Raw genomic sequence first — 19,588 nt, 5'->3', positions numbered from 1 at the left:
TGCCTCCAGCACCGGGCAGTGCAGCCCCAGCCACAAGCCACCCCAAGTCCCAGCCGCCCTAGCCCCAGGAGGCTCCCTGGAAGAGGAGCAGCTGCCTGGGCTGGGGCCAAGGGGGATGGGCAACAAGGAGGGGCCCTGGGTGCGGAGCATGGGTGGGGCCACACAGGGCCGTTTGGGAAGCCATAGCCTTCCCTAGTCTATTATACCCACCCCCCAAGTTATGCCCTGCATATACATGAAGACCTTGGATTTAAACAGATTAGTGTGTTCTCTTTAACGTTGGTTGGAGATGTGCTATGTTGGCCATCAGCTGATGTAACTTGAGTATCGAGAAACTTGCATTTTTTTTATTTCTTTTTTTTTTAGGGGTGGGGCAAAAGTTAGTAGATCAGGTTGCTTAGGAACTTGATTTTTAAAGGGGTCTCAATCTGCCCTGCAGTTTTGTGGGCATAATGAACTGTGCGTGTAGTTTGCCTGTGTAATGGGCTGCTACCTGATTTGTGGGCGCTGCTAGGTAAACAAACATCTGCAGGCCATATTTACACCCTCTGCTTTTTTGCAGGCCCCAAATAGGATGCTGGGTTAAAGAAAAATCAGGCCTTTAAAGTCTAGACTGGCATTAAATTCAGATTTCACTAAATCTGAGACTGATGCAGCATGACTTATTCTGTAGTATCTTCTGTTTTCATGGTGAAAAATTGTGCTATGTCAAGGGGTTTTTGGTTTATTTTCTATAATTTGCATTTATATATTTTCTTCTGTGTTTCTGAATGTGCTTAGCTTGTTCATATAAACATAAAATCTTTATAGTAGCTTTGCAAGATCATAATCTGTCTCTATCAAAGGCCAGAATTATTCCCCGTTGTTTGCAAAGGAATTATTTAACAAGTAATCCTTGTAACTGTCAACATTACACAGGAGATGACATAACACTTGGGGAAAATAAGGACTAAGCCAATATTCCCACACCAGCTTCAAAGCTAAATATGCTTTCACATACAGATGCTTCTTATTTCACATCTGTGGCTTCTGTTCCCCCTAAATGGAACTGACACAAGACATACCAGTTGTTCTCCTCTTCCTGATCGTTTTGATTGGAATATTAATACAGTGCACCCTGCTTAAAAGGCTCTCTGTTATAAAGTTGCACGTGGATACAAAGTACAGTGACTGCATAGCAGCCATGTCCCTGGAATTTGATTACAGAAGTAAAGCAAAAACATTGAGTTGGACACCCCTAATCTTTGGAGAAGAGGTGTTGGTTCACAGCTGGTAACTCTCTGTATAAGAGTTTGAATCCTAATTTGGATCTGAATATGCTTGAACTTTGGAAGCATTTGAAATCTGGATCCAAATTTTGTGCTTCTGGTTTGTCCCGTTATAAAGTAAACTTCCTGTTAAATAAGCATGCGTAGAATTAGTCTGTTTTACAGGGAAAGAATCTAAGGCCTTGTCTACACTGGCAAGTTTCTGTGCAGTAAAGCAGCTTTCTGCGATGTAAATCCTCCAGGAACTACACACTACACTACTGTGCACTACACACTTAGTGCGCAGAAACTGTGCAGTTGCAGCGCTATAAAAAAAACCACCCTGACAAGAGGCATACAGTTTTCTGCGCCAGGGCTACCGCACCGCGGTGCCGGTGTAGACACCCTGGTCGATTACAGCGTTGTGATTGGCCTCCGGGAGGTGTCCCACAATGCCTGTTTTCGCCTCTCTGATCATCGGTTAGAACTCTACTGCCCTGTCCTCAGGTGACCAACCGTCATCCTCACCCCGTCCATTCCTAAGGAATTTTGAAAGGCCCCTTCCTGTTTGCTCGGGGACGCATGCAGTGGTCTCAGCGCATCTTTCCAGGTAGCCAGGCCTGCTCCACACACCAGGCGATCCCCCGCTTGGAGCAATGTCGCGCTGCTGGACCTCATTGGTATTTGGGGAGAGGAGGCTGTCCATTCCCAGCTGCGCTCCAGCCGCAGGAATTATGATACCTATGGACAGATTTCATGATGCATGACAGAAAGGGGCCATGACCGGGACACACCGCAGTGCAGGGTCAAAGTGAAGGAGATGCGGAAAGCCTACCACAAGGTGCAGAAGGCAAACCGCCGCTCCAGGGCTGTGCCCATGAGCTGCCAGTTCTACAAAGAGCTGGATGCAGTGCTTGGTGACGACCCCAACTCCATTGCAAAGGCCCCCTGTGGATACTTCGTTGGCTCACGTGCCAGTCAAGAGTGGACCAAGCCAGGAGGAGGAAATCTTGGATGAGGATGAAGATGTGGAGGGGGACCCAGAGGCAGAGGACAACTTGGAGGTCAGAGATGCATGCAGCCAGGAGCTCTCTGCTCTGGAGGAGGCTAGCCAGTCACAGCTGTTGGAGCTTGGCGAAGCACAAACAGGAGAGGAGGCCCCTGGTAAGTGGCTTTGATTTTGGGAATTGCTGCAGCGAGTTGTTGGGGGCAGGAGGGCTGCAGAAAGCAGGCTTGTGTCTGTATGATGCGTGTACCACCAAGTGCTTAGTCTGAGCAGCGGAACAGGCTGTTTATTGACTCCCTCACTTCATGGGATCTGCCTTAGAGATCTCCAGGAAACTCTCATGGAGATACATGGAGCAATTCGCTGCCGCAGGTTCTTTGTTCTTTGTTCTTGTGCTTTGTTCTTGACCCATTAACAGTAACTTTCCTGTGCCACTCTGCTGCCACTGGGGTTGGATGGGGACCATTGCTGCACACAGGCAAGCCACATAATGGCCAGGGAGGAAGTCGCAGTCTTGGAGAAGACCCTTCCTTGATTCCCTGCTCATCCTCCGCAGCGAGATATCTTCCATAATGAACACAGCCTGTGGAAAATGTGGGGACAGGAATGATTATCAGGCCCCCCCTACAGTGGTGGCTCTCCCCAAGAGCCATGTGCCCAGTATACAGTAGGGTCCGGGAACACTGATTTACCCTTCCTCTGTGGCTACTCACCATTTTGGGGGTCTTGTGGTTCATGTGTGCTTACCTAGGGTCAGCCAGTTAGTGACAGGTGTGTGAATACTGCCTGTGTTTTAAATCACTGAATCAGTGGTCTGTGTGTTATCCGTGTTATCACTAGCTGAACGGCTTCGCAGAATTAGAAAGCAACCATGAAGAACTAAGGAAGATTTTCTGCCTGAGATCATGACGCACTCTGCAGCTGAAAAACAAGAACTGAAGGAGTGGCGGGACAGTGAGAAGAGGGACCGAAAGGAGAACACGGTGTGCCAGAATGAAGCCACGGAAAGGCTCTTAAATGTTATGGAGCACCAAGTGGACACGCTCCAGGTGATACTACCACTGCAAACCAAGCAGCTCCACACCCGCCCTCCCCTGCAGCCACTGTCACAAAACTCTTTCCCATGTACCCCCCAGACACTGCCAACACACTCTTCTCAATCTCCTGGCTCCAGTCTGTACCCGTGGCATTCCACTCCTGTTTTTTGGCACTGCAGACTCCCAGTACCCACTGCACTCAACACCCGGTCCTCTGCAGTTTAGCCCTGTTGAAGTACAGTACCCACTGCACTGTACTCCAAAGGAGAAGGTTGGATATGACCCCTGGATATACACAAATCTTTAACCGTCCCGGGACCCCACCTCCTCCTGGGACCTTTCCTTCCCCCATCCCCCTCAGTGCTGATGTGTTTCTTTGTTTCTCTCTCCCCTCCGGTTGTTTGTTTTTTTTTAATAAAAGAATGGTTTGAAAGCAAACAGCCCTACAAAGCAACAGACAAGTATCTTAAACCTTCATATTGCACCGTTTGCACCAATCACAATCACCTCCTAGCATTACAAGCACTGCATTCCCAAGTATAGCAACAAATATTAGTGGCTTTCAGCTTCAAATTTCTGCCTCAAGGCTTCCCTGATCCTTATGGCCCCGCAGTGCACCCCTCTGATAGCCCTGGTCTCTGGCTCTTCAAATTCAGCCTCGAGGCACTGAGCCTCAGTGGTCCAGCCAGAGTGAAGCTTTCACCCTTCCCTTCACAGATATTATGGAGCGTACAGCATGCGGCTATAAGCATAGGAATATTGTCATCGCCCAGGTTCAGCTTCCCATATAGGCAGTGCCAGCGGGCCTTTAAACAGCCAAAAGCATATGCAACAGTCATTCTGCTCTTGCTCAGCCTGTTGTTGAACTGCTCCTTGCTGCTATCAAGGTGCCCCATGTAGGCAGAGTCTCGCAGGATCACAGTGGGCATTTCGACCTCCCCTACTGTGATCATCTGGTCCAGAAAGAAAGTCCCTGCTTGCAGCTTCCTGAACAGGCCAGTATTCTGAAACATGCGAGCGTCATGCACCTTTCTGGATCAGCCTGCAGTAATGTCTGTGAAACGCCAATTGTGATCCAGAAACTTCTGGAGAACCATACAGAAATACCCTTTCCGATTAATGTACTTGGTGGCTAAGTGGTCTGGTGTCAGAATTGGAATATGTATGCCATCTGTCGCCCTTCAGCAGTTAGGGAAGCCCATTTGTGCAAAGCCATCCACAATGTCACACACGTTGCCCAGGTCACGGTCTTTCAGAGCAGGATGCTATTAATGGCCCTGCACACTTCCATCAACATGACTCCAATGGTCAACTTTCCCACTCTGATCGGTCGCCAACCAGTTCAGTAGCAGTCTGGAGTAGCCAGCTTCCACAGTGCAAAAAGTTCTGCAGCCACTGCTCGTCACCCCAGACGTGCATGATGATGTGATCCCACTACTCAATGCTTGTTTCTGGAGCCCAAAAGCAGCGTTCCACTGTGGTCAGCCCCTCCGTGAATGTCACAAGTACACTCGTGTCGTAGCTAATATGCGTGGCGAGATCAATGTCACACTCCTTTTGCCTTTGTAGTTTAAGGAGTAACTCCACTGCCACTTGTGATGTGTTAGAGAGAGCAGCATACTGATCAACAGTGTAAGATCCATTCCTGCAGACCAAAGAGTCAGAGCGCGCAGTCCACAAACTGTTGAAAGATGGCACCAAATGGGGACGGAAGCACAGGGATTGCTGGGATGCAAAGCAATGCATCATGGAGCGTTGGGACAGGACCCAGGATACGTTGTGACCCCCTCCACATTCCCACAAGTCTTAGCGGCAAAAGAGGAAGAGATGCTTTGTGGAATAGCTGCCCAGAGTGCACGCTCTGAATACCTCTGCAAGTGTTGCAAGTGTGAACTCGCTATTGCACAGGCAGCTGACAGTGTGAACACACAACAGCTGTTTCCTTTCAGTGCTCTCTAAGTGGCACTGTAACTGCTGGCGCTGTAACTTTGCCAGTGTAGACATACGCTAAATCTTGGAAGCTGAACACATGGGAAACATTTCACTGTAGAGTAGAGACCAGTAGTGTTTCTAAAGATCGATCTTCTCAAATCTCCAAGTGCTGACCCTCCCCTCCCCACATGTTGCAAGCAAACAAATAATTTTGCAAACAGTCCCTCAGAGGCCAAAGAATACTTTTCAGTTTGTTATGAGCCCCACAGAGGCCTTCTGCCCAACTGCACTGTGCTCACATCCACTCCAAATGAACTCCATACCCCCATGAAACTTTCATAAACTTCTGTGGTGTGAATTCAAAACATTTGAAAGCCAAACCACTAAAGGTTCATTCCTCTATTAACAACACGAGTCTCCTTGTAACATCAAAAGTCCTTGGCTTCCCGCACAAACCTTGGGGAGGGAGAGAGTGCAGGCCAGTGAGCAAGTGAATGTACTGAACTAAGGTACTTACTGCTATTTAACCCTTTAGGATCTCTGTATCCTCAGAATTTGTTTAACAGGCAGGAAATTGCAGGATCTAAGACATACAGTCCTACATTGATCTCTTCCCTAAAATGACTGTGAAGGGTTTTAAATCAGTCTTCAAAAAACGGTACAAAAAAGACTCAAGACCTCCTCACCCCTTATTGACCATGGAAGGTATTTATAACGCCCAGGTCAGACAGTTGGTGCAGGAGCCTGCATTAATCATAATAAGGAGCCACAGAAGCCTAGCGAGGGGCTGTTGATATAATGCAGATATTCCCAACTCCTGGTAACCATTTACAACTCCATTATAAAGGCACCTAAAATTATGATGATCTATACTGTAACACAGGCTGTTGATATATGCACAGTGTCTACTACAGTGGGGCCCTGCTCAGCACTATAGTTGTAAAAATAACAAACAAAGAAAAAATCATCAAGATTCTGATCAAATATGGATCCTTGGAATTCTCCATTTGGGTGTGTGTCTTACAAAGCAACTTAATAGCACTTCTGCAACATGCTCACTCTCCAGGTGTACAGGTGTCTTGTGACAAAATGATTGCCTTGTTTCTAGGCATTCATTTAAAACTGGATAAATGACCAGTGTTTAGCCTTTAGGTATTTTTGTATTTGATATCAGATTTCATGCATATTAAAGGGCTATTTTAGAAATCTGGCAGGAAACCTGCAAATGACACTGTCTCTTATTTTTGGTTTATGATGATTATTATTATTATATTTTATTTTATTTTATTTTTATTTAATGGAGAGTGGCTTTTCTCTTCAAGAAAATGAGGGAGTGTCAGTAATGGCTTGGTTTGAGCCAGACACAGCAAAAGCAGGCTTTATGCCAGCTGCTTTCACATACCTAAGCTTAATTCTGAGCCACAATAACCCACGCTTATTCCAATTCTGTGCCTCTGTTTAGCTGATACTGTGATGCTAATTGTGTGATGTGGACAAATGCCCACCAGGGACTAGGATTAACCCATCAAAATCACTTTCATCAGTAACCTAAATAGGATTTGACCCTACGTTTTCAGAGTTGAAAGACAATTGCATTAACTCTAAGCTCTTTGGAAAAGGCACAGTCTTCCTATGTATTTATACAGTCCATAAGCACCTAAGAATGGCTGTGCTGGGTCAGACCAAAGGTCCATCTAGCCCAGTATCCTGTCTTTTGACAGTGGCCAATGCCAGGTGTCCCCAAGGGGATGAATAGAACAGATGATCATCAAGTGATCCATCCCGTTGCCCATTCCCAGCTTCTGGCAAATGGAGGCTAGGGACACCATCCCTGCCTATGATAGCTATTGATGGACCTATCCTCCATGAATTTATCTAGTTCTTTTTTGAACCCTGTTATAGTTTTGACCTTCATAACATCCTCTGTCAAAGAGTTCCACAGGTTGATTGTGCGTTGTGTGAAGAAATACTTCCTTTTGTTTGTTTTAAACCTGCTGCCTATTAATTTCATTTGGTGACCTCTAGTTCTCGTGTTATGAGAAGGAATAAATAACACTTCCTTGTTTACTTTCTCCACACCAGTCATGATTTTATAGACCTCTAATATATCTCCCCTTAGTGGTCACTTTTCCAAGTTGGGGGGAAAGAAAAGGCAAGCATGTTTGCGGCATTACCACAATGCCCACAATATAAATGTGCTAACTGCTCCCTCAAGTTTCCTTTCTGTTTCTGTTATAGGTTCTCACAATATTATGTCTAGAAATCCATGTAACATATCACACAGGGATTCCAAGGGTCTTAGCGGGTCTCTCATTCTATACCGTTACTGAGTCCTCAACAACTGTTGCCTCGAAAAACAATATCCTTCTTATCTATTTGCTAATTCCTACCACATATCACAAGGCTTTCCTGTAAATTCCTATTAGCCTTGACAAAGTTATCTTGTAGACTTATGTAGTGATTTTGATGGCTGCAGAGAGCTGTTTGTCTTCTAAACTAAATTAATAACATTGCAGTGGCACCCACTTTAGCACCAAACTTCTAAAACTCTTTCAGTATACTAATCAGCATGTCAGTGGAATATTTTTTCTGGATAAAGACAAGCCTGGTGAAATGGATTAGACATTTACATGGCACTGCATAATTCAGAGAGCAGGCATGATGCATATGATTTGCATTAATAGCCTGCATAGCAGCAGCCTCTTACAGGTCTCTTGTATGTGGAAGTTTCCAGACTGTCAATCTATTACAATAATTTCCTTTTCCATATTTATTCCATCACTAGTATTGACAGTTACCATTAAATGACATTAATACAATACTGTACAATACCATCTTGCATTTTTCCAGTGCTCTTCATACAGGGTGCTTAATCTATATAGAGCTAAGAGACTTCATTAAAAGGGAAAAAGGTGTCTTCACTCCTACACCGAGTGTTGTGGCTCAGATCCTGGGATGGGGGAAGGAAGCACATTTTGTCTAACAAGCCTCCTGGACTGCCTCTGGAGAGAGATGTCCAACTGTCCTGTCTGAAGGAAAGTATAATGTGGTAAAAGTAAGGGGTCAGGTTTGTTAGGCACTTCTATTAACTGCACTCTTCTCAGACAGCATCTCTTCATGCTTCTGAAAACTGCTAGCTGAAAGGGCATGTTCAGCAATTTGAAACAGGCATTAGCACGTTCATGATTACAAAAACATTACATCATTCTGTTGGCCTGGACATTCCTATTATAGTTTAGGCCAAATTTTTCCAAATTGGGTGTCTAAATTTAGGCTCCCAGTTGCATGTTTAGTCATTTTAATACAGACAATAACTAACTTGACCTCAATATCTATCTTTACAGGTGGGTGGTTATGACATGGGGCATGAGATGGTTACTGTGAGATGGGAGTGGGAGGGGCAAAGATGATACCAGCCCTTAAGAATCTAAAATTATACAATATAATTATAAAGGAAAGCTTCAGTAACTTGAGTTTTAGTCCCATTGGAAAAGGAGATTTACAGCTGACCTAACAGGTAGGTTATTGGTGAAAATAATGAAAGACTTATACACTTGATGAAAATCTAGCTTTTGTTCTGAATAATATGATCAGAAACTATTAGCTATCATCGTAAAATCAGGAAGTTAACAGCAAATGGGGGGCCTCAGGCAGACATACAAAATAAAACCGGGGTGTGAATATGGCCCCATTGAAAAGCAACTTGAAATTCACAAGGAAGTTTGAAGAATTTTGTCCACTGTTTATGAGGCAAACGATTTGCTTTTATGAGGCAAATGACATCCCAGGAACAAACAGTGGGACACTAGAGTTTTTGAGAGCTTACCTAGGTTGTCCTGTTCCTTTTTTCATGCGTTGCATCATACAGAGTCAACAACATGTTTGGCTGTTGGTCTGGCTTTTAAAATTTCCCTCAGCTTCCTCACAGGGGGTGTAGAAATGTCTAATAAGCTGAAAATGGCCAAGAGGGAAAACAGATTAATTCTCCTCTTGTTGCAAGGTGCTGCAGTCGAATCTGAACAAGGGTCTTTGCCTCTCCTACCAAACCTTTCAGCTGTTAAGCGAGGCATTGAAAACCCCTAGCCTTTAAAAGCCTCAATAGTAGCTTATCAGAAGCAGACACTAGTCAAAAATCCTCTGCCAAAAGTAGATTTCCAGGACCCCACAATGGTGCTCTACCCTGGGAACATGATTTTTCCTCCCTCTCTCCAGACTTACTGGTGGTATTGAAAACTTTGCCTGTTGTCTTAGGTAAATAAGATTTTCAATAAATTAACCCCCCAGTATAGTGCCTAGCACAATGCGGTCCTCCTCCACAACTGGGGTTCCTAGATATTATGACATACAGCTAATACCTTCCATTATACAGATATTATTATCTATATTAAGTATAGGGAAGTACAGGGAATACTAACCATGTTTTTCTATCTTAACTAAATCTGGCAAGTTTTTCAGTACAGCTAAAGCCTTTACAGCAGCGGAATGCTGCTCCGCACTCTGCTTCTGCCCAAGGGTAAGAAGGCACCTGCAGCGAAAGGAGAGGCTCCATTGTTAGCCTCTTTGCCCCACTAGTCCAGGCCATGAAATTCTATCTGAATAGGATGCAAGATCTCATTTTGCTTTGAAGAGATAAATAAAGGGTGTGACAACCATTAAAATGAGCTGTCCAAGAGATTAGAATGTGTATCGCTTGAGCATGTGTTGCTCTGTGGTACAACCTCACCTGGAACACTGCAGAGTTCTGCTCACTAAGTATAGATGGGCTTTCATTTACTGGTGTTCTGTGTTTGAAACCCCTTCCCCCACCCTCTCATTGCTTAATGCAGTAGCAGAATTTCTGAGCAATAGAGCAGGTTGCCTTATGATTCCTTTTATCCTCCCAGCTTTCCTTGCTGCTCACTATGAAGAGAAATATTTACAAGCTCAAGTTTATACTTAGGGACTGATCTTGTTCTTCTGAGAAATACCATTTGCAGGCTTTAAAAAAAATGGTTTGTTCTGCAGATCCCATGGAGTTTGCCATAACTTTGCACCCATGCTTTCCTGTGTTCCTGTGCTATAACAATACTGCAACAAGTGCCTTATGTATTCTTAAAAAGAAAAGGAGTACTAGTGGCACCTTAGAGACTAACAAATTTTACAAGTACTCCTTTTCTTTTTGCAGATACAGACTAACACGGCTGCTACTCTGAAACCTGTCATTATGTATTCTTACTGTTCTGGGGATTATTTCTGCCACTTTCCAATTCTGAGGTGCTTTTTCCTGCCTCTCTAGTCTGTTGAAATGACATGACAAGATACCTTCACCACCTCATCATTAAACACTTCATCAGCAATTCTGCACAGGCCCAAGGGTTTTCCCGGTCCTCTTCTGCCATAGCTGACTTTTCTGGTGCTTGCTGCTGCTTCATCTCTCTCTCTGAGTCAGACACGTTTCCCCTTATCCTCTCCCTCTTCTTTGATATGTGTCATGGACTGAGCAGCATCAGTTGCCACTCTGTCCCTGTTCAAGACCTTCCTAAAGTTACTGCTGCCAAATATGCTGGATGTCTTCTTTCTCACAGTGCTTCATTCTCATCCTTGTCATTCGTGGGCAACAGTTCAATGATCTTTCCCCTTCTTGGTCCCCTGAGCTCATTTAAAATCCAAACAGTTTCTGGCTGTCAGCTCTCTTATTTGGGACTTCTCCACTGTTTACTCAGCTTCTCTCCTCAAAATCTTCTATGTCACTTCTCATCTTTGGAGTTGTGTTAGTTTTCGTAAGCCTTTTTTTTTTCTTCTTTTTTTTGCATCTCACTTTTTCTGTTCTCATCCAGTTTCTAGTCTCCAGTTTGCAGGTCTCCACTGAGGGGAAGGGTTCCCAATTTTTAGTACCACAACTGTGTTATCTTATGTTTATTCATGTTTTAAGTGATTAAGCCTTTCTCAGGGCTGGTATGGCCTTGATCTTTCGTATTGGACCTCAAGCCATAACTCCAAGTTCTAGTTCATTGCTGTATGATCCATCTATTGATGCTGTGCACTTGCTTTTCATTGTTTTGCCCTATTGTATGAATGTGAGTTTTGATCACAAATGTAAATAAGTTTGGTTTTAGCAGAAATGATCTGAAATCTGAATTTGAATTTCCCCTAAATTCAGGTTGTTTGCATCAAGGTTTCAGAGTTCCCCTTTACAGACACAGGGGCTAGCCACAAATGTTGGATTCAGATGTGGACTTTTATGTAGTTCTTAGTGATGATCACATAATGAGTTTTAGTTCAGAACAAACTATTTTTTAATCTAGACCAAAATTTTTAACTGGGGTGCTATTTAATTAATATTTAGGTATCTAAATAAAAGTGGCTTGATTTTCAGAGGTTCCAAGTGACTTGGGCTGTGATTTGGGCACTTTCCATTGAACCTTTACAACTAGTTCATGGGATCTTGGAGTATTTTGCCAGCCATGTAATAATGTACCTTTTAAAATATAGGATGTATATACCCAAACTTTAACTAGAGGGAGCTTTGTTTTATACATGGAACAAATAGAGATTGCCAAATCAACGAACTGGGGACAACAAATGCTTAAGTGAATTTTGATATTTGCATCAGAAATGCATGTGCACTTGTCTAGTCAGGGAATAGAAACATATATAAATATGCCAGGAGACTATGACCAGTTACAACTAGATGACAAAGTTCAAGTGCAGAATGTTCACCTTTAATTCAGAGTAAAAAGTTTTGAAAAGATCTTAATCAAATAACAATCAAATGTAGGAAATAGTAATGTACATGAGTTGAAAGAGGATGAATCTTGTGTCCTGTGAATTATTCACTCAGTTTTAATAATAATGTAATTGTTGTAATGCCTTTTGTCCCAAAGTACTTTATAAACTCTATACACACAAATCTCTGCATCCCTTACTGATTTGGAATTTGGTGTGTGGGTTTAATGGAATATGTCATCACTACCAACGATTTCATATCAGACGTACCAGGAGCTAAGTACCCTCCTTGCAGATGTGGATCCTAAGAGAAGAAGCAGAATACCGTATGCAGTTGAAACTATGGTGGGAATTTAAATATCAACAAGCACTCAGGGACACATGAACAGATAATGAAAATTACCAGTTGTAACTGCAGGAGGAATTTAGATCAGAAAAATGTACATGACTTTGTTGCAGAATGGTCAAGACACCAAGATTAACATTCTGTATCAAATCACCATTACCTCCCCTGTATTATTATGTATTTCCCTTGGACTGGGGTCCTCTCACCTAAATACTGATTAAATCTAGGAGGCAGTGTACCTAGTGGTTAGAGCACTGGACTGGATCTTGGGAGACCTAGGTTCTATTCTCAACTCGGCTGTTGAGTGAACTTGGGCAAATCACATTGCCACTCTGTGCCTCAGTTTCTCCATCTATAAAGTGGAGCTAGTGATACTGACGTCTTTTACAGCATAAGAGCTACATATGATCATTAATCTGCTTTTGCTAAGCTTGTCAGATCTGATGAGATCACAGCCTGAGAAGATAGGTGCGGGTTGTATTTATTCACAGAAGAGGTGTAAAAATTAAAAAAAAAAAAAAAAGCAGTTAACTACAGTGTAACTTCTGGAAAACAGAATATATTTAAAGATGTTTAAATTACATTGCAGGAAGTGTTCTGTGTAAAGTTGTGTAGGTTGATAACAAGGGACATGATGTTTGGAGTGGTTGGGTGAGTACTTCCACTTCCTCTCAGTGAAATCATGTAGTGAGATATACAGGAGGGTCTGGCAATTTGTTAATGACTTAAGTACTGTTCCCATTTGTGTGAGCAGTGGAACATGTAGTATTTGTGCGTGATTAATGAGAAGTTGTCATTTAAAATGAAGTCAGTACAGTTCTTTGTAAATCTGTGTCAGTGTACTTTAAACTCACAGCCCACCCACTGCTGAATATTAGTAGAATTGCTCCTCAGATTAAGTCTATTTGTTTATTTTGCCATTTTATTCATTTTAATGCCCATTTTATAAGATGGAGTGTGAGAATTCACATTACACATTAATATTTCTGTTAGTTTCTTGCTCATGGCTCTTCAAAAGGTCATGGATACATGAAGCTATTTCAGACAGGTCAAACCACAGTAATTAGTCACAGAGCATTATTCACCCAAATGTGCATCTCTCTTTCTCTCCCTCCCCAGTCCCCATCTTTGTACTTCAGGAAACTATCTGTGACTGGAAAGAAGTAGCCAAAGGAAAAATTTTTCTGGTTGTTTAGTCTTCCATTGAAATGAGCTGGCATTTTAAATAACTCAAACCAACCTAAATTTCTGTGGGGTCTAGTGTATTGGCATATTATCTGAGATGGAATGACCTAGCCTCCCTTGTGGTAGTTATTCAGTAGAACACAATGCAGGAAGAGACTTGGTAGTCTTGTCTATTTGTCTGTCTGTGGTTTTTTGTTTTTGTTTTTTTTCCATGTCTGGGGGTTGTGCTGTTCTTCTAGTCCCTAATAAGAGATCTTCCCAATACTTTTCCCACTTCAGCCAGCTGTAATTTTTCCTGTTACGTGTTGCTAGTTTAATTGAAATCCAAAATGTTTTTAGTGTCAGTTATTTGGCTCTTTCTCAAAAAAATATTTTAATACCAGGTTTTCTCAAGTGAAAAACTGTTCCGTGTAAATGTGTAAAAAAATAAATCTAGGATTCATTCCAACATGGGAATGTAGTCATTTTTTTAATGTGAAAAATATGCTTTTGCTAGTGGAAAACGGAAGTGGCAAATGTTGTTGTTAAATAGTTACACTAAGGTAGCTCCTAGGGGCCTGCCCCAACCGGTGTCTGACCCATTGTGTGTGGCATTGTACAAATGTATACTGCATAACAATCCCTGTCCCAAAGAGTTTATAATTCAAATAAAGCATACCAAGTGGATGAGATCAACAAGGAGGCAGGGGTGAAAGAATACTTTTAATGTTTTAGAACACTAGTTGTGAACAATTCTTAGCCAATTAGTAGTATAGTTATCACTTGCTAGGCTAACTGGCAAGAGCTTGTCTACAGGGGGAGTTATTCTGGAATAGTCATTACTGATTAACTGCCAGAGTGCCAAATTCTGAATTATCTTAATCCACTTCAAAAGCCTTACAATAATTTCAGGTTTGTCTTCATGTGAAAATTAATCCAGAATAAGGTAGTGTGTGAATTTAAAGCAGAATAACTCCATGTGTGGATACTCTTATTCTGGAGGAGAAGTCTCTTCTTCTGAATGATCTTAATTCAGTTCCAAAATCAAGAATAAGAGTCCTGTTGACAGCCAGTGATGGATTAGCCACTGGGCAAATGGGGCCCTGGAAAATTGGGGGGCCCCCAGAAAAATGGGTGCCCCCACACTCTGACCTGCTCTGCCCATCCGGCACTTCTGCTGGGGAGTGGGATCAGGGCACAGGGGCTTGCCCCTTGCCCCACTCTGCCCAGTGCTCCTGCTGGGAAGCAGGGGGAAGCTCCCATGCCTCTATCCCATTTCTCTGGCAGGGGCACCAGGGAAAGCACGGGGGAGGGGGAGAGGTTTCCCCCACTTGCTCTGGCCCAGGGCCCCACAAAACCCTAATCTGCCTCTGTGTAGAGCCCAACCCAGGGCAGAGAATGATGTACCTGAACTACAACTACAATGAGGCATCATGCTGTTTTCAGTGCAAAAGCGTAGAATTGCACTCCTTGCCCACCCCTCTTCCTCAGTCACTTTCCCCAGTATGCTAGCTAAATTGTAGAGACCAGCCTGAGCCATCAGCTTTCCTAAGGTTAGGGATGTCTCGATTTCAGATTTTAGTTCAGGCTAATCTCTACTGAATTCCAGGCTGGGAAACAAATTTTGTTCTGCCTCCCTTTAAAAATAAAGCAAAATAGTCTCCTGTAGTTCTCATTGAATTTGATAGTCTTCATTTCCTATCCGGAAAAGTTGTGTAGTGTTGTACGCTCTTTGTTAAAGACTGCTGCCTTCCACCTCATAGGGGCTGCATTTCAGTGATAAAATGATCCGTGCATATTTAGCCCTGATCCTGCAGTCAGATCTTCATGGGTGACTGTTCTGCTCTGCTCACTGTTCTGCTCATAAAATACAGTTGCAGGATTGGGACCACTGTCAGTAACCAGTTCATAGTTTGACTACTTTGGGGTCTAATAAGGTGTTGTGATGTTTCTTCATCTAAACTGATGAACTGGAGGAATTTCACTCAAAGTGTAACCAAATTAATCACACATTGTTCATGCCCTAGCCAGGCAGCTCTCTTCTTAAGGGAAAGGAAATAGGAAACTTTCCCCCTTGCAATAATATAGGCCAAAAAACACCTGTTGGAAGAGTGCATTCCTCACCCCAACTACCTCCACTGTGGCAGAACAGTTCAAGAGCTCTTTTGTCCCAGCTGGAAAATAGGGTAACTCATTAGCAGGACCTCACGAAAAACCAGATGCTGCTTCTGAGCTGAGCTTTCCCTGGACAAATAAATTATAGTACTACTACTAAAAAAAAAAGTGTGGGTGTTTTAAACAGGCTTTTCTGGCTGTAAGAGGGGGAGAGTGGGTGTTATGGAATCCAGGTGCTCTTCTGTGCCCAAGGAATACACGCTCTCTGTGAACTTTATTTTTCCCTCTCACTTGACTGAACTCCAGCTCTCACCCACTGCTCTCCTTTTTCATGCTTCAGGTTAAGCGTTGACTGAGCTCTCAGCAGTAGGCCTCCCCTTCCTCAGATGAAAGGACAAATCAGAAGGTACCTATTACATGTCTGGGAGGAAAGAAACAAAGGCCCATGACGCTGATACCACTCCACTCACTTGGATTTTAATGGTAGGTTTACTTTCCTCATGAAAGCAGAATGAAAAGGGAAACCAAAACGGAAACGACCGGGGTGTGAGCGGTGGCGGCGATGGGGGAACGACAGCTGTTGTATTCATGGTTAATCAGGTGTGTCTGTCTTTGTGTAGCATCTGTCTGCTACTGTTATGGTGCCACATGTGAAAAGGGGTGGGATGGGAAGAGGCATTTATGTTCAAAGCCCTCAGTGCTGACCTCTGTCTCTGTCTCCTCAGGATAGGAGAGCTTGTCTATTTAACTTGCCCCATTATAGGAAATTGTAATTATACTCTATTAGCCCACCCTAACCATCTTTAGCTGACACTGTTCATCTTGCCATAAATCTGACGACACAATGCCTATTTCCTTTTTGTTTCTAAAATGCCACTTTATTTTTTCATTGGGGTTTTGCCTGAGTAAAGACAGACTAAAAACAAGTTAAAGACCTCAGGACATGGTTTATAAACTTTAAAGAATGCAATTTCACCCGTAAAGTCACTTTAGCTTATTGAGGTTACCCCCAAAGAGGATCAATGGGACCCCATATGTGTGTACCTAACATTTTTTGACCACTTATTTTGAGAGTTCCCTTATCCTCTTGTTCACGTTAACCCTTTTTCAAATCCCCCAGGGAAAAGTCCTGTTGACCTAGTACAGTAATAACGATGGCTTATGAATAGAAAACGCTCTCTTCTTTTTCACTGTCCTTTGTAATAAAATCTGTATGGTACATGTGTGCTGCATTTGAGCAGGTCAGGAGTTCATTTGCAGTAAGACCTCATGTGTCTTTGAAAACATGGGGCTCCTTGGAGGATAGGAAATTTGCCTCCGGCTTTGGGGGAATTTTGTCTCCTGGCAAGGAACGTCTCTGAGGTGGCATGATCTAATTTTTTAATCAAAGCGGATGGGGGTGGGGGGAGCTTTGTCCTTGTTGCTGTTCCCTCCCCTGCCATTCTACACTGACATTTAGTATATATGCAGGTTCAAGGATGACCTTGACACTCTGCTGGCTTGGTGGGGAAACAGATGTGTTGGCAGAATGATGCACTTGGCTCAGGAGAAAGGAGAAGCTTTGCCTGCACTGTTTCTGGAGCACTTCCTTACTTGCTAGTCCCCTACGTGACATTAATGGCTGCCTAGGCATATGGGCAAAGGCAGGAGAATACAACTGTGGCAGTATGTGTATGTCTGCAGGGAACTGGATTAAAAGAGGAGGGTGAGAATGGAGAAAAGGCACTTGAAAGTGGATGCTCAAGGCTTTGTGAATAAAAGGGAAACATTTTTATTAAAAAATGAAAATCCATTTTCATCTTGGTCCACATGTGCATTTTTTATATTGTCTCTAAAAATATTAAAACACTTATCCAATAAAAAATCACCAAAGGAGATAAAAACAGTTTACCTAAAACAGAGAGACATAAGTCAAATTGTATATAATGTACAAACCTACTATATTTCATTCAGCAAGGGCGGAGAAAGCAACTGGTAGGAAAATCATACATATATGAAAGAGGAAGAGAAGGGAGACACACGTGCTAAATTAACTGATTGCCTTCTCTCTGAAGTGTTAACTTGATCCAGTTGCTGCTGAATGACTCCTTCAAATTAATAATCTCAAGATTTGCCATTTCTGTAAATTTGCATTACGGCCAAGGTGGTTTGGTGTCTAAATTTTTGTTTTCCGAAGTGGTTAGGAGATTAACAACTCTAGCTACAGCCAGGACTAGTTTCTATGCACACTTTTGATGCATAGCTCTGCCAAAGCACTTGAGTCCAGATTTGCGACATCTCATGCTATTCTAGTTCTGGGCCTCCTCTGGGGAGTAGGTCCCAAGTGTGTCAAATTGTAGAGGACTGATTTTGTGATTGGAACCAAAGTTAATTGTCACAAGGAGCATGCCAAACTCCTTACATTCGGGTATCCAGCAGATATGAGTATAGGTCATAAAAGGTGAAAGGTCAGTGTATCAATCCTTCACCTAGGCCTCTTCAGCCTTCATGACTTGTTTATAAGTGGCTGGTACTAATAGAAAATAGTTGTCCTTTACCTGTGGATATTATCCATAAAAAGTCATAGATGTAACAAGGAGCTCCCTTGTGATGCTGTTTGTAGAAGGTAATGTAGTATCGTAATAATCACTTCTGAGTAGTTATTGGTTAATTATTTGAGAATTTCTGCAGCTTATGAGTAATGTTAGCACTTTGCTCAGGTGACGTCCTTGACAATTTGATCAGGTGGTATTTCAGGGACTGTGAATGGCACATCAGCCAGACAGGACTTTCATTCTCTTAGCACAGTATTTCAGTGTCACTTCCAGAAATAGCACTTTTTTTATAGGACATCCTGGACAAATAGGTAAATAGATAAATGACTGTCTGGGTACATCATTGGAAATGTTTGGATTGTTTGTGAGAAAAACACACTGCTTTCTCTGCTGCCAGTTTTATACAGATTTATACATCTGGGGCTTCAGAATGAGACAATACGTTGAGAAATCAAAATATTAGGATTAATAAAACCATTATGCTGGTTTTGATAAGGGCATTTTGTCTTTTCAACTTTAATATGTCTGCCTTATGATAGAAGGTTCTCCCCCTTCTCTCTCTCTCTCTGGCTGTAGTTAGTGTCCTTATATATCGTGTGAATGTGACTAAAGACAGGCAGCCTGTAACAGGTATTTGGTAGAACCCTATTTCAGAGTCTTTATGTGGATAGTTTTAAACGTATGCTGTCTGTTAGTAGGCAGCTATCTAGTTAAAGTAACAAATGTTTTACATTTTCATCACCCCTTAATCCTAAAGTACTGTCCTGAATATTCTCTACAGTTTGTAATCACTTCACTCAACAATGAAATGTAGCTTCCTTTGTGGTAGAATACAGTAGCTGCTTAATACAGCAAGCTGCTAGTGCACAATAACATTACATTACAGTTTGAGAGGAAATGAAGACTATCTAGTCCATTGAATCTGCAAGGGGATGTAGGTGGGAAAAACATAATTATTCTAATATGAAATATAACAGCTACCTAGAGGAGAGAGTCTGTCTCGCTGACAGGATGCTGAGAGGGAGGGGCTGAGGAGGCAAGGACCTGTTGACCATACAGGATGCATTCTTTATAAGTGTAAGGTAGTTTTCTGCAGTATTATTTCAAATTGTACCTACCAACTCACCTTTGGCACGTTTTCCCACTAGATGTGATATGCAGTCCATTTATTTTCTTTAATCCAATTTTCTCACTCTATTCTTAACAAATTCTGATTTTAAGGAGACTGTTGGGTCTTAAATTGTTTTGAGGCAAGATCCTTAAAGGGAGGACCTCTTGTGAATGGGAACCTGGGTGGAAATGGCACATACCCTGGCATAGGATCAAGCACCAACAGAAAAAAATAGTGCAACAGTGGCTGGCAGGAGGGCAGAGAGCAGTGAGTGGACCGGAAGCCTCGGGGAGGGGGCGGAGCAGGGCAGGAAGAGGTGGAGTGAGGGCGGGGCCTCAGGAAATGGCAGAGTGGGGTGGGGCCTCAGGTGGAGCAGAGATGGCGCACCCAC

General features: G+C 42.8%; 1 long non-coding RNA gene across 2 annotated transcripts in view; it reads left to right on the top strand.

Moving 5' to 3' along the window:
• LOC119851676 overlaps positions 1-19,588 on the top strand; it is an 80,447-nt gene that overhangs the window by 9,690 nt on the left and 51,169 nt on the right. For both annotated transcript variants that reach the window (XR_005291327.2, XR_006278998.1), the window contains exon 2: positions 15,893-16,035. This is a non-coding gene — a long non-coding RNA (uncharacterized LOC119851676). The remainder of the gene's footprint in view (positions 1-15,892; positions 16,036-19,588) is intronic.

This window comes from Dermochelys coriacea, chromosome 2 (genome assembly GCF_009764565.3).
Source record: "Dermochelys coriacea isolate rDerCor1 chromosome 2, rDerCor1.pri.v4, whole genome shotgun sequence".
NCBI lineage: Eukaryota > Metazoa > Chordata > Testudines > Dermochelyidae > Dermochelys > Dermochelys coriacea.
Note: the sequence above shows the minus strand (reverse complement) of the source record. Positions and strands in the feature narration are given on the sequence as shown.